Source organism: Pseudophryne corroboree, chromosome 6 (assembly GCF_028390025.1).
Source record: "Pseudophryne corroboree isolate aPseCor3 chromosome 6, aPseCor3.hap2, whole genome shotgun sequence".
Taxonomy (NCBI): Eukaryota; Metazoa; Chordata; class Amphibia; order Anura; family Myobatrachidae; genus Pseudophryne; species Pseudophryne corroboree.
The window spans coordinates 825,370,008-825,384,296 of NC_086449.1; the positions used below are offsets into that span (position 1 = coordinate 825,370,008).

General features: G+C 51.6%; 1 protein-coding gene across 4 annotated transcripts in view; it reads left to right on the forward strand.

Annotated features, from left to right (window-relative positions):
• The window catches only part of TBXAS1 (thromboxane A synthase 1), a 66,158-nt gene that overhangs the window by 21,549 nt on the left and 30,320 nt on the right, over positions 1-14,289 (forward strand). Inside the window, exon 1 of one of the 4 annotated variants that reach the window (XM_063929253.1) lies at positions 5,803-5,873. The exons of 1 other annotated variant lie outside the window; for it this stretch is intronic. The gene's annotated coding sequence lies outside the window, so the exon portion shown is untranslated. Of the gene's footprint in view, positions 1-5,802; positions 5,947-6,359; positions 6,384-14,289 lie in introns of those variants that run through there. 2 more of the 4 variants (XM_063929252.1, XM_063929254.1) reach the window with 2 other exon arrangements.

Sequence of the window (14,289 nt, forward strand, 5' to 3'; positions counted from 1 at the left end):
AAGTACCCTCCATATCAGCGCTGTTCCCCTCCCTGCAGATAGTGTCAGTGGCCGTGGTGTACTTTTGCTACTGGTGGCCAGGGCCGGTGCTAGGGTGTTCGGCACCCCCCTGCAAACTATGAATTTTGCGCCCTCCCATATTCCTTTGTTGTGCATCGGGAAAAGTGGTGTGGTCTCACAACTAAGGGGCATGGCCACACAATAGTACCCCCATTTAAAATTACGCCACAATGTAGCACAATCTTATTCATCTTATACGTAATGCCCCACCCGTAGTAGTAGCGTCCTTATACGTAATGCCCCACCTGTAGTAGTAGCGTCCATATACGTAATGCCCCCCCAATAGTAGTAGTGTCCTTATACATAATGCCTCCCCAGTAGTAGTAGCATCCTTATACATAATGCCCCCCCAGTAGTAGTAGCATCCTTATACATAATGCCCCCCCAGTAGTAGTAGCATCCTTATACATAATGCCCCCCCAATAGTAGTAGTGTCCTTATACATAATGCCTCCCCAGTAGTAGTAGCAGTTATATGTAACGCTCCCCAACAGTAATAGTAGCGTCCTTATACATAATGCCCCCCCAGTAGTAGTAGCGTCCTTATACGTAATGCCCCACCCGTAGTAGTAGCGTCCATATACGTAATGCCCCCCCAATAGTAGTAGTGTCCTTATACATAATGCCCCCCCAGTAGTAGTAGCGTCCTTATACGTAATGCCCCACCCGTAGTAGTAGCGTCCATATACGTAATGCCCCCCCAATAGTAGTAGTGTCCTTATACATAATGCCCCCCCAGTAGTAGTAGCAGTTATATGTAATGCTCCCCAACAGTAATAGTAGCGTCCTTATACATAATGCCCCCCCAGTAGTAGTAGCGTCCTTATACATAATGCCCCCCCAGTAGTAGTAGCGTCCTAATACATAATGCCCCCCCAGTAGTAGTACCGTCCTTATACATAATGCCCCCCCAGTAGTAGTAGCATCCTTATATGTAATACCCTCCCAGTAGTAGTAGCACCATCCTTATACATAATGCCCCCCAGAAGTAATAGAGTCCTTATACATAATGCCCCCCCCCCCAGTAGTAGCGTCCTTATATGTAATGCCCCCCAGTATTAGTAGCCTCCTTATACGTAATGCCCCCCTATAGTAGTAGCCTCCTTATACGTAATGTCCCCCTATAGTAGTAGCGTCCTTATACGTAATGCCCCCCTATAGTAGTAGCGTCCTTATACGTAATGTCCCCCTATAGTAGTAGCGTCCTTATACGTAATGTCCCCCTATAGTAGTAGCCTCCTTATACGTAATGTCCCCCTATAGTAGTAGCCTCCTTATACGTAATGCCCCCCTATAGTAGTAGCCTCCTTATACGTAATGTCCCCCTATAGTAGTAGCGTCCTTATACGTAATGCCCCCCTATAGTAGTAGCGTCCTTATACGTAATGTCCCCCTATAGTAGTAGCGTCCTTATACGTAATGTCCCCCTATAGTAGTAGCGTCCTTATACGTAATGCCCCCCCATAGTAGTAGCGTCCTTATACGTAATGCCCCCCATAGTAGTAGCGTCGTTATACGTAATGCCCCCCTATAGTAGTAGCGTCCTTATACGTAATGCCCCCCCTATAGTAGTAGCGTCCTTATACGTAATGCCCCCCCCTATATTAGTAGTGTCCTTGCATGTAATGGCCCCCCCAGCAGTGGTGTCCATAAAGTGCGCACACACAGACATACCTCACACACACACAATTCACACATATATACAAACACACACACCCCACCATATACACAAACACACACACCCCACCATATACACACACACACACACACACACACACACACACACACACACACACTATATATACCCCCCCCCCCCCCCCCCACTATACACACACACACACACACACACACACACACACACACACACACACACACACATTTCTCTCTCACCCTCCACTTACCAAGTCTGGCTGGCCGTCACCAACCGTCACTGCAATGCTGATTCCACCACTGTCAGGTGTCTGGTCCCGTGTAGCTCCGCCCCCTCGTGACGCCGTAGCTCCGCCCCCTTTTCAGGACCCGCTGTCACAGGTGATTGGGGGGGGGGGAGGACAGGCACAGCAGCCGGCAGCTAGTGGCCAGCCTCACCTCCTATACTGTAAGGTAGGGTCTTGCACCTGACTGCTGCTGGCGCTGGGTATGGGGTAGCTCCCTGCAGCAGATGCAGTTGACTCCGCCCAGCTCTGTGACTCCGCCCAGCGTTACGGGCACAGAGTCACAGATTAAGGCAATTATATAGGAGATTATATAGGAGATATATATATATATATATATATATATATACTAGGTGCTTCATCGCGCCCTACGGGCGCTCTTCACACCGTCGGAAGGGGCTACGCCCCCTTAACCCCTGCACGCCTTTCTGGGGTTCAATATATGGAGTATTCCCTGCATTCCTAATTTTGTTAGTGTTTGAATATTGCACAATGATAGGGCGTCCGATGGTGAAGGGGGCGTAGTCCCTTGCAACAGGAAGGGGTTTGGGTAGTGGGGACCGCGGATGGGGGAGGGGGTATGAAGGCGCTGTGGGTGGGGTAGGAGCAGGGGTGTCGCAGGTGGGGGATGGCAGCTGCAGGGCTGTTGCGGATGGAGGAGGGGTTCCGAAGGCGCTGCAGATGGGGAAGCGGTGGGTGCGGGTGTGCAGTGGATGGGGGAGGTGTCCAGGGGGCGCGGTGGGTGGGGGAGGGGTGGATGCGGGCGTAACGTGGGTGGGGGAGTGGCGGGTGCGGTGCTGTTGCGAATGGTGTAGGCGATGCGGATTGGGAAGGGCCTGCTGCGTGGGTGGGGTAGGGGATCCAAAGGTGCAGAGGGCGGGGGAGAGCCAGATGCGGGGTGTGGCGGATGGGGGAGGGGCTGCTGCAGATGGGGGAGGGGTTTGGAAGACACTGCGGGTGGGGTAGGGGGTCCGAAGGCGCATTGGGTGGAGGTGCCACGGGTGGTGGAGGGGCAGGTGCGGGGGTTTGCAGGGGATGGGGAGGGGTCCAGGGGCGCTGCAGGTGGTGGAGGGGTAGATGTCAGTGCACATAGTCTCTGTGGTAGTTAGTGAGGGTTGGTGATGGTGTAAGAAGGGTGAGGGCCAGTACACAGACAGGCAGTTAGAGAGCAGGATGAGGGTGACAGGGCATAGGGAGTACTTAGCAGATATAGGGGTGGGCTACAGGTGTGATGTCACAGTGTGTGTACCTTTGCTCTCATGTGTGAGGTATGTGAGGTATATGTGAGGTATGTGTGAGGTATGTGTGAGGTATGTGTGAGGTAAGGATGTGCGGGTCGTGGTGGCCACTAACCTCCAGGCTGCTGCTGTGAGATGGTGACTGCAGAGGGAGGGAGCTCAGACCCAGCAGCAATGGGTCGTGGTCAGCATTCCTTCCTGGCCCCGTTCCGCCGCACACTGTCCGCCCCGTCTGACGGGCGTCATTCCTCCATCCTGCCTGGCAGCGTCAGCTGCTGTGATCGCGGAGCATAGGTAAGCGTCCGGAGCCCTGTGGGCAGGCAGGCATGGTGTTTCCCTGGAGAGGTGCGGCGCGCGTCCTTAGGCTGCAGACGGAGGGAGCTCCGGCCCAGCAGCAATGTTGATTAGTGCGTGTCCCGTCCTGGCGCTGTCCCGCTGTACATGCTCCGCACCGCTTGCCGCTGAGCATGGCAGCCCTTGTCTGTATGCTGCAGATGCTGATCTAGTGGTGCCTGAGCTAGCGCCCTCTCCCTGGGGTGTGGGTGTCAGGCGGCAGGTATGGTGTGTAGGTGGGAGAGGAGCTGCGGGCGGCGACTCGCTGCCTGCAAGTACCCTCCATATCAGCGCTGTTCCCCTCCCTGCAGATAGTGTCAGTGGCCGTGGTGTACTTTTGCTACTGGTGGCCAGGGCCGGTGCTAGGGTGTTCGGCACCCCCCTGCAAACTATGAATTTTGCGCCCTCCCATATTCCTTTGTTGTGCATCGGGAAAAGTGGTGTGGTCTCACAACTAAGGGGCATGGCCACACAATAGTACCCCCATTTAAAATTACGCCACAATGTAGCACAATCTTATTCATCTTATACGTAATGCCCCACCCGTAGTAGTAGCGTCCTTATACGTAATGCCCCACCTGTAGTAGTAGCGTCCATATACGTAATGCCCCCCCAATAGTAGTAGTGTCCTTATACATAATGCCTCCCCAGTAGTAGTAGCATCCTTATACATAATGCCCCCCCAGTAGTAGTAGCATCCTTATACATAATGCCCCCCCAGTAGTAGTAGCATCCTTATACATAATGTCCCCCCAATAGTAGTAGTGTCCTTATACATAATGCCTCCCCAGTAGTAGTAGCAGTTATATGTAACGCTCCCCAACAGTAATAGTAGCGTCCTTATACATAATGCCCCCCCAGTAGTAGTAGCGTCCTTATACGTAATGCCCCACCCGTAGTAGTAGCGTCCATATACGTAATGCCCCCCCAATAGTAGTAGTGTCCTTATACATAATGCCCCCCCAGTAGTAGTAGCGTCCTTATACGTAATGCCCCACCCGTAGTAGTAGCGTCCATATACGTAATGCCCCCCCAATAGTAGTAGTGTCCTTATACATAATGCCCCCCCAGTAGTAGTAGCAGTTATATGTAATGCTCCCCAACAGTAATAGTAGCGTCCTTATACATAATGCCCCCCCAGTAGTAGTAGCGTCCTTATACATAATGCCCCCCCAGTAGTAGTAGCGTCCTAATACATAATGCCCCCCCAGTAGTAGTACCGTCCTTATACATAATGCCCCCCCAGTAGTAGTAGCATCCTTATATGTAATACCCTCCCAGTAGTAGTAGCACCGTCCTTATACATAATGCCCCCCAGAAGTAATAGAGTCCTTATACATAATGCCCCCCCCCCAGTAGTAGCGTCCTTATATGTAATGCCCCCCAGTATTAGTAGCCTCCTTATACGTAATGCCCCCCTATAGTAGTAGCCTCCTTATACGTAATGTCCCCCTATAGTAGTAGCGTCCTTATACGTAATGCCCCCCTATAGTAGTAGCGTCCTTATACGTAATGTCCCCCTATAGTAGTAGCGTCCTTATACGTAATGTCCCCCTATAGTAGTAGCCTCCTTATACGTAATGCCCCCCTATAGTAGTAGCCTCCTTATACGTAATGTCCCCCTATAGTAGTAGCGTCCTTATACGTAATGCCCCCCTATAGTAGTAGCGTCCTTATACGTAATGTCCCCCTATAGTAGTAGCGTCCTTATACGTAATGTCCCCCTATAGTAGTAGCGTCCTTATACGTAATGCCCCCCCATAGTAGTAGCGTCCTTATACGTAATGCCCCCCATAGTAGTAGCGTCGTTATACGTAATGCCCCCCTATAGTAGTAGCGTCCTTATACGTAATGCCCCCCCTATAGTAGTAGCGTCCTTATACGTAATGCCCCCCCCTATATTAGTAGTGTCCTTGCATGTAATGGCCCCCCCAGCAGTGGTGTCCATAAAGTGCGCACACACAGACATACCTCACACACACACAATTCACACATATATACAAACACACACACCCCACCATATACACAAACACACACACCCCACCATATACACACACACACACACACACACACACACACACACTATATATACCCCCCCCCCCCCCCACTATACACACACACACACACACACACACACACACACACACACACACACATTTCTCTCTCACCCTCCACTTACCAAGTCTGGCTGGCCGTCACCAACCGTCACTGCAATGCTGATTCCACCACTGTCAGGTGTCTGGTCCCGTGTAGCTCCGCCCCCTCGTGACGCCGTAGCTCCGCCCCCTTTTCAGGACCCGCTGTCACAGGTGATTGGGGGGGGGGGGAGGACAGGCACAGCAGCCGGCAGCTAGTGGCCAGCCTCACCTCCTATACTGTAAGGTAGGGTCTTGCACCTGACTGCTGCTGGCGCTGGGTATGGGGTAGCTCCCTGCAGCAGATGCAGTTGACTCCGCCCAGCTCTGTGACTCCGCCCAGCGTTACGGGCACAGAGTCACAGATTAAGGCAATTATATAGGAGATATGATAAATGAGTGCAGGCCATATAATAACAGCAGAGCTCCCATGCCCCTGTGTTGGGCGGTGATACATTGTATCAGAATGTGACAGAACAGGATCTAGCATTCTGCACCTTTTACAGATGAAACATTAATCAGGGAAAAGGTGTCTCCTGCCCCCTCCCCCTCTCTCCTGCCCCCTCCACTCCCGGATACATTACAGTGTGTGGGTATTGAGCTGCGGGTGATGCTGGTGTTACAATATAGAAGGTTCTGTATGATTTATGCAGCTCTGACACCCTGCTTCCTGCACAAATACAGGTTTGATGCTGAATATACTGATCTTTCACAGGTTCAGTCAGATTGTGTGAAGAAATAAACTTGTGTTTATCTAATCTATCTATCTATCTAATGTAATTATCTATCTATCCCCTAAAATATGTGATGCATATAATGCCCCCTTTTATTCTTCTCCCATTATAACCCAGAATCGGATTAAGATGATTGATATACCCCACCCCGGATTATGGCCCCCCATATATGGCATTATAGGATTATTTGTGTGAAGCCTAGGGAAAGGAACGTATGGGGTAATATCACTATTTATTTATATCGGGGTCCGCTGTATAACAAACTGTCCCTGACTCTGAGGACTGTCCTTCTGAGTTATTACCCCCCGACTCGGAGTACCGCGATACTGATTAATTACCCGCTGACTCCGAAGACCGCCCTACTGATTAGTTACCCCCTGACTCCGAAGACGGTCCTACTGATTAACCACTGACTGACTCTGAGGACTGCCCTACTGGGTTATTACCCCATGACTTTGAGGACCCTGATACTGAGTTATTACCCCCTGACTCTGAGGACTGCACTACTGAGTCATTACTCCCCGACTCTGAGGACTGCACTACTGAGTTACTATCCCCTGATTCTGAGGAACGTGCTACTTCGTTATTACTCCCTGACTCTGAAGATCGCACTACTGCGTTATTACCCCCTGACTGAGGACCGTGCTACTGAGTTATTACCCCCTGACTGAGGACCGCGCTACTGAGTTATTACCCCCTGACTCCGAAGACCGCCCTACTGATTAGTTACCCCCTGATTCCGAAGACCGCCCTACTGATTAATTACCCCCTGACTGACTCTGAGGACTGCCCTACTGAGTTATTACCCCAACTCTGAGGAACGTGCTACTGATTAATAACCCCCTGACTGACTCTGAGGACCGCCCTACTGAGTTATTACACCCTGACTCTGAGGACCGTGCTACTGAGTTATTACCCTCTGCCGATCACTGCCCATAAAGTATCTCAAGTTAAACTTTTCCATAAAAAATAAAATAAAAAATGGAATTGTGTAAATAAACCCAAGAAGTGTCTGAGTGATGCCCCCCCCCCCCCTCCTCTCTGCCAGAGATCCCATTTATAATAAGGCGTAATATGACAGTTGGTCAGATAACAGTCTATGCGATGGCTCCTCGTGTACCCTGGCACCGCGCCCGTTATCTGGATGCAGCCCGATGTATACCCAAAGAGTAATCTCCTGCTCCTAGCTGTGCCTAGGCCTAATCTATCAAGCCTTGGGGAGAGAGATAACGTACCAACCAATCAGCTCCTAACTGTCATGTTACTGTATGTAGGGACAGGCGCCCCCCTTATTTATACTGTATGTAGGGAGAGGCCCCCCCTTATTTATACTGTATGTAGGGACAGGCGCCCCCTTATTTATACTGTGTGTAGGGACAGGCGCCCCCCTTATTTATACTGTATGTAGGGACAGGTGCCCCCCCCCCTTATTTATACTGTATGTAGGGACAGGCGCCCCCCTTATTTATACTGTATGTAGGGACAGGCGCCCCCTTATTTATACTGTATGTAGGGACAGGTGCCCCCCCTTATTTATACTGTGTGTAGGGACAGGCCCCCCCTTATTTATACTGTATGTAGGGACAGCCCCCCCCTTATTTATACTGTATGTAGGGAGAGGCCCCCCCTTATTTTTACTGTATGTAGGGACAGGCCCCCCCTTATTTATACTGTATGTAGGGACAGGTGCCCCCCTTATTTATACTGTATGTAGGGAGAGGCGCCCCCCCTTATTTATACTGTATGTAGGGACAGGCCCCCCCTTATTTATACTGTGTGTAGGGACAGGCCCCCCCTTATTTATACTGTATGCAGGGACAGCCCCCCCCCCCCCCCTATTTATACTGTATGTAGGGACAGGCGCCCCCTTATTTATACTGTATGTAGGGACAGGTGCCCCCCTTATTTATACTGTGTGTAGGGACAGGCCCCCCCTTATTTATACTGTATGTAGGGACAGCCCCCCCTTATTTATACTGTATGTAGGGACAGGCCCCCCTTATTTATACTGTATGTAGGGACAGCCCCCCCCCTTATTTATACTGTATGTAGGGACAGGCCCCCCTTATTTATACTGTATGTAGGGACAGGCGCCCCTCTTTATACTGTATGTAGGGACAGGCGCCCCCCTTATTTATACTGTATGTAGGGACAGGCGCCCCTCTTTATACTGTATGTAGGGACGGCCGCCCCTCTTTACACTGTATGTAGGGACAGGCGCCCCCCCTTATTTATACTGTATGTAGGGACAGGCCCCCCCCCCCCTTATTTATACTGTATGTAGGGACAGGTGCCCCCCTTATTTATACTGTATGTAGGGACAGGCCCCCCCTTATTTATACTGTGTGTAGGGACAGGCCCCCCCTTATTTATACTGTATGTAGGGACAGCCCCCCCCCCCCTATTTATACTGTATGTAGGGACAGGCGCCCCCTTATTTATACTGTATGTAGGGACAGGTGCCCCCCCTTATTTATACTGTGTGTAGGGACAGGCCCCCCCTTATTTATACTGTATGTAGGGACAGCCCCCCCCCCTTATTTATACTGTATGTAGGGAGAGACCCCCCCTTATTTATACTGTATGTAGGGACAGGTGCCCCCCTTATTTATACTGTATGTAGGGACAGGTGCCCCCCTTATTTATACTGTATGTAGGGACAGGTGCCCCCCTTATTTATACTGTATGTAGGGAGAGGCGCCCCCCCTTATTTATACTGTATGTAGGGACAGGCCCCCCCTTATTTATACTGTGTGTAGGGACAGGCCCCCCCTTATTTATACTGTATGTAGGGACAGCCCCCCCCCTATTTATACTGTATGTAGGGACAGGCGCCCCCTTATTTATACTGTATGTAGGGACAGGTGCCCCCCCTTATTTATACTGTGTGTAGGGACAGGCCCCCCCTTATTTATACTGTATGTAGGGACAGCCCCCCCCCTTATTTATACTGTATGTAGGGACAGGCCCCCCCTTATTTATACTGTATGTAGGGACAGCCCCCCCCCTTATTTATACTGTATGTAGGGACAGGCCCCCCTTATTTATACTGTATGTAGGGACAGGCGCCCCTCTTTATACTGTATGTAGGGACAGGCGCCCCCCTTATTTATACTGTATGTAGGGACAGGCGCCCCTCTTTATACTGTATGTAGGGACGGCCGCCCCTCTTTACACTGTATGTAGGGACAGGCGCCCCCCCTTATTTATACTGTATGTAGGGACAGGCGCCCCCCCCCTTATTTATACTGTATGTAGGGACAGGCGCCCCCCCCCCCTTATTTATACTGTATGTAGGGACAGGCGCCCCCCCTTATTTATACTGTATGTAGGGACAGGCGCCCCCCCCCCCCCCTTATTTATACTGTATGTAGGGACAGGCGCCCCCCCTTTTCTCTGACGTCCTAGTGGATGCTGGGAACTCCGTAAGGACCATGGGGAATAGCGGCTCCGCAGGAGACTGGGCACAACTAAGAAAGATTTAGGACTACCTGGTGTGCACTGGCTCCTCCCTCTATGCCCCTCCTCCAGACCTCAGTTAGAATTTTGTGCCCGGCCGAGCTGGATGCACACTAGGGGCTCTCCTGAGCTTCTAGAAAAGAAAGTATAAATTAGGTTTTTTATTTTCAGTGAGATCTGCTGGCGACAGACTCACTGCTACGAGGGACCGAGGGGAGAGAAGCGAACCTATCTGCTTGCAGCTAGCTTGGGCTTCTAGGCTACTGGACACCATTAGCTCCAGAGGGATTGAACACAGGCCCAGCCTCGGTCGTCCGGTCCCGGAGCCGCGCCGCCGTCCCCCTTGCAGAGCCAGAAGCAAGAAGACGTTCCTGGAAATCGGCGGCAGAAGACTTCGGTCTTCATTAAGGTAGCGCACAGCACTGCAGCTGTGCGCCATTGCTCCCCATGCACACCACACACTCCGGTCACTGATGGGTGCAGGGCGCTGGGGGGGGGGGGGGGCGCCCTGGGCTGCAATAAGAGTACCTTACTTGGCAAATTACCACATAATATAGTCATTAAGACTATATATGTGTAAAATCCCCTGCCATAACTTTCCATAAAAAAGCGGGAGAAGTCAGCCGAAAAAGGGGCGGAGCTATCTCCCTCAGCACACTGGCGCCATTTTCCCTCACAGCTCCGCTGGAAGGACGCTCCCCAGGCTCTCCCCTGCAGTTTCCAGACTCCATAGGGTAAAAAAGAGAGGGGGGGCACTAAATTTAGGCGCAATCTGTGTAATATTAGCAGCTATAGGGGAAAAATCACTGTGTGTAGTGTGAATCCCTGCATTATATAGCGCTCTGGTGTGTGCTGGCATACTCTCTCTCTGTCTCCCCAAAGGACTTTGTGGGGTCCTGTCCTCAGTCAGAGCATTCCCTGTGTGTGTGCGGTGTGTCGGTACGGCTGTGTCGACATGTTTGATGAGGAGGCTTATGTGGAGGCGGAGCAAGGGCCGATAAATGTGATGTCACCCCCTGCGGGGTCGACACCTGAATGGATGGACATGTGGAAGGAATTACGTGATAGTGTCAACTCCTTACATAAAAGGTTTGACGACATAGCAGATGTGGGACAGCCGGCTTCTCAGCTCGTGCCTGCCCAGGCGTCTCAAAAGCCATCAGGGGCTCTAAAACGCCTGCTACCTGAGATGGCAGACACAGATGTCGACACGGATACTGACTCCAGTGTCGACGATGATGAGACTAGTGTACATTCCAATCGAGCCACCCGTTACATGATTACGGCAATGAAAAATGTGTTGCACATTTCTGATATTACCCCAGGTACCACAAAAAAGGGTATTGTGTTTGGGGAGAAAAAACTACCAGTGGTTTTTCCCCCTTCTGATGAATTAAATGAAGTGTGTGAAGAAGCGTGGGCTTCCCCCGATAAGAAACTGGTAATTTCTAAAAAGTTACTAATGGCGTACCCTTTCCCGCCAGAGGATAGGTCACGTTGGGAGACATCCTCTAGGGTGGATAAAGCGCTCACACGCCTGTCAAAGAAGGTGGCACTACCGTCTCCGGACACGGCCGCCCTAAAGGAACCTGCTGATAGGAAGCAGGAGGCTATCCTGAAGTCTGTTTATACACACTCAGGTATTATACTGAGACCAGCTATTGCTTCAGCATGGATGTGCAGTGCTGCAGCTGCGTGGTCAGATTCCCTGTCAGAAAATATTGATACCTTAGACAGGGACTCTATATTGCTAACCGTAGAGCATATTAAAGACGCACTCTTATACATGAGAGATGCACAGAGGGATATTTGCCGGCTGGCATCTAAAATAAACGCAATGTCCATTTCTGCCAGGAGAGGATTGTGGACTCGGCAGTGGACAGGAGATGCAGATTCTAAAAGGCACATGAAAGTTTTGCCTTACAAGGGTGAGGAGTTGTTTGGGGATGGTCTCTCGGACCTCGTTTCCACAGCAACAGCTGGGAAGTCAGCATTTTTACCCCATGTTCCCTCACAGCCAAAGAAAGCACCGTATTATCAGGTACAGTCCTTTCGGCCCCAGAAAGGCAAGCGGGTTAGAGGCGCGTCCTTTCTGCCCAGAGGCAGAGGTAGAGGGAAAAAGCTGCAGCATACAGCCAGTTCCCAGGAACAAAAGTCCTCCCCTGCTTCCTCTAAGTCCACCGCATGACGCTGGGGCTCCACAGGCGGAGCCAGGTACGGTGGGGGCCCGTCTCAAGAACTTCAGCAACCAGTGGGCTCGTTCACGGGTGGATCCCTGGATTCTACAGGTAGTATCTCAGGGGTACAAGCTGGAATTCGAGACGTCTCCCCCTCGCCGTTTCCTCAAATCTGCCTTGCCGACAGCTCCCCCGGACAGGGAGGCAGTGCTGGAGGCGATTCACAAGCTGTATTCTCAGCAGGTGATAATCAAGGTACCCCTCCTTCAACGGGTGTAGTACTGGTGACCGGCGGTCTCCTGACCGCCGGTCACCTTACCGACGCCGGGATCCCGGCAGCATACCGACGCCGGGATCCTGGCGGGGAGGGGCGAGTGCAGCAAGCCCCTTGCGGGCTCGCTGCGCTCGCCACGCTGCGGGCTCGGTGGCGACCTACGGTCGCCACGGGTTCTATTCCCACTCTATGGGTGTCGTGGACATCCACGAGTGGAAATAGTCCCTGTTGGTCGGCATGCCGACCATCGGGATAGTGAGCCGTCGGGCTCACGGAGGAGGTCATGTGACTGTCGGTCAGCTGACCGGCGGTCACATGAATACCACCCCCTTCAACAAGGACGGGGTTACTATTCCACAATGTTTGTGGTACCGAAACCGGACGGTTCGGTGAGACCCATTTTAAATTTAAAATCTTTGAACACTTATATAAGAAGGTTCAAGTTCAAGATGGAATCGCTCAGAGCGGTGATTGCAAGCCTGGACGAGGGGGATTACATGGTATCACTGGACATCAAGGATGCTTACCTGCATGTCCCCATTTACCATCCTCACCAGGAGTACCTCAGATTTGTGGTACAGGACTGTCATTACCAATTCCAGACGTTGCCGTTGGTCTGTCCCCGACACCGAGGGTATTTTACCAAGGTAATGGCCGAAATGATGATACTCCTTCGGAAAAAGGGAGTTTTAATTATCCCGTACTTGGACGATCTCCTTATGAAGGCGAGGTCCAGGGAACAGTTGTTGATCGGAGTAGCACTATCTCGGGAGGTGCTACAACAGCACGGCTGGATTCTAAATATTCCAAAGTCACAGCTGATCCCTACGACACGTCTACTGTTCCTGGGGATGGTTCTGGACACAGAACAGAAAAAAGTGTTTCTCCCGGAGGAGAAGGCCAAGGAGTTGTCATCTCTAGTCAGAGACCTCCTAAAACCAAAACAGGTGTCGGTGCACCACTGCACGCGAGTCCTGGGAAAGATGGTGGCTTCTTACGAAGCAATTCCATTCGGAAGGTTCCATGCAAGGATCTTTCAGTGGGATCTGTTGGACAAGTGGTCCGGGTCGCATCTTCAGATGCATCGGCTGATAACCCTGTCTCCAAGGGCCAGGGTGTCGCTGCTGTGGTGGCTGCAGAGTGCTCATCTTCTAGAGGGCCGCAGATTTGGCATACAGGACTGGATCCTGGTGACCACGGATGCCAGCCTTCGAGGTTGGGGGGCAGTCACACAGGGAAGAAACTTCCAAGGACTATGGACAAGTCAGGAGACTTCCCTACACATAAATATTCTGGAACTAAGGGCCATTTACAATGCCCTAAGTCAGGCAAGACCCCTGCTTCAACACCAGCCAGTGCTGATCCAGTCAGACAACATGACGGCGGTCGCCCATGTAAACCGTCAGGGCGGCACAAGAAGCAGGATGGCGATGGCAGAAGCCACAAGGATTCTCCGATGGGCGGAAAATCATGTGGTAGCACTGTCAGCAGTGTTCATTCCGGGAGTGGACAACTGGGAAGCAGACTTCCTCAGCAGGCACGACCTCCACCCGGGAGAGTGGGGACTTCATCCAGAAGTCTTCCAAATGATTGTACACCGTTGGGAAAGGCCACAGGTGGACATGATGGCGTCCCGCCTCAACAAAAAGCTAAAAAGATATTGCGCCAGGTCAAGGGACCCTCAGGCGATAGCTGTGGACGCTCTAGTGACACCGTGGGTGTACCAGTCGGTTTATGTGTTCCCTCCTCTGCCTCTCATACCCAAGGTACTGAGAATAATAAGAAGGAGAGGAGTAAGAACTATACTTGTGGTTCCGGATTGGCCAAGAAGAGCTTGGTACCCAGAACTTCAAGAAATGATCTCAGAGGACCCATGGCCTCTGCCGCTCAGACAGGACCTGCTGCTGCAGGGACCCTGTCTATTCCAAGACTTACCGCGGCTGCGT